Below are 1387 nucleotides of genomic sequence, written 5' to 3' on the forward strand. Positions count from 1 at the left end.
GTATAATAATGTGAAATGCAACTGTGAATTTTAGAAATTAAGCTTGGGAAAACTCCTCGCACCTCTATACAGCCAGTCAAAGTGGAAATGTTGGACATTGGCTGCCTTTATGCTTACTATCTGACTACAAAACTTAGCAACAGTATACTCTCACTGGAAGAAGAGGACTCAGATGGTCGTAAATCTAACAGGGGCCAACTGCTTGGAAGGCAGCTGTGCTCACCACTGTACCACCATTGGTGGGACAAAGGCTTTTAAAGCAAAGTTGGCAATTCACCTGGGTATTGAGACTAAAAAGAGCCCTGCATTGATAAAGTAAATGTGGCTGCCGCACTTCATCTACCTGTGAAGTTATACAATATTGCACAGGAAGTTGAGATCTGCAATGTGACAACATACACAAGGAAGTGTCTTCTTAATCAACAATTTGTGTCAAAGCATCAACTTAGAGGCTGTGCATTTTGATGAACTGGACCAGAAATGTCTCAGCATGGAAGGTCTTTGGTGAGGCCAACAAGTGGAAAGTGTCTTTCGTTGTTGGCAGGGTTTGAACCTGCGCGGGGAGAACACAATGGATTTCTAGTCCATCGCCTTAATCACTCGGCCACAACAACCTACGAGACAGTATTAAACCGACTTTCACAAATTCTAAGAACTCTCAATGGCTGCAAAAGACAGTTATTGAGTGTACTTCTCTGTAACACAGTTGTTACATTTTGCTTGCCTTAGTTATACTTGATGTATTCTTTCATTTGCTCGATGTATGTTTACATTGCCAAGATGTTTTCCTCAATAATCCTTTAACAGTGACCATAATACCTGATGGAGATGCGGGAGATTGAACCCCGGGCCTCATACATGCAAAGCACGCACTCTACCACTGACCTACATCCCCCACAAATCTTCACAAAGTCTTTCATTCTTCGAGATGCCTAAATAAAAGACAAAATATGACAAAAAACGATGGATGTTGATTCATCAATGCCCGTGAAAAGTAATGTGAAATGAAACTGTGAATTTTAGAAATTAGGCTTGGGAAAACTCCTCGCACCTCTATACAGCCAGTCAAAGTGGAAATGTTTGACATTGGCTGCCTTTGTGCTTACTATATGACTACAAAACTTAGCAACAGTATACTCTCACTGGAAGAAGAGGACTCAGATGGTCGGAAATATAACAGGGGCCAACTGCTTGGAAGGCAGCTATGCTCACCACTGTACCACCATTGGTGGGACAAAGGCTTTTACAGCAAAGTTGGCAATTCACCTGGGTATTGAGACTGAAAAGAGTCCTGCATTCATAAAGTGAATAGGGCTGCCTCACTTCATCTACCTGTGACATTATACAATATTGCACAGGAAGTTGAGATTTGCAATGTGACAACATA

At 41.7% G+C, this 1387-nt stretch overlaps 1 non-coding gene across 1 annotated transcript; it reads right to left on the bottom strand.

Moving 5' to 3' along the window:
- Positions 1-532: 532 nt before the first annotated feature.
- trnas-aga (transfer RNA serine (anticodon AGA)) lies at positions 533-614 on the bottom strand. Its single transcript has one exon. It is a non-coding gene; the product is annotated as a tRNA-Ser (tRNA).
- Positions 615-1387: the final 773 nt, after the last annotated feature.

Source organism: Anarrhichthys ocellatus, unplaced genomic scaffold (assembly GCF_004355925.1).
Source record: "Anarrhichthys ocellatus isolate YVR2014 unplaced genomic scaffold, GSC_Weel_1.0 scaffold9373, whole genome shotgun sequence".
In the NCBI taxonomy this organism is placed as follows: domain Eukaryota; kingdom Metazoa; phylum Chordata; class Actinopteri; order Perciformes; family Anarhichadidae; genus Anarrhichthys; species Anarrhichthys ocellatus.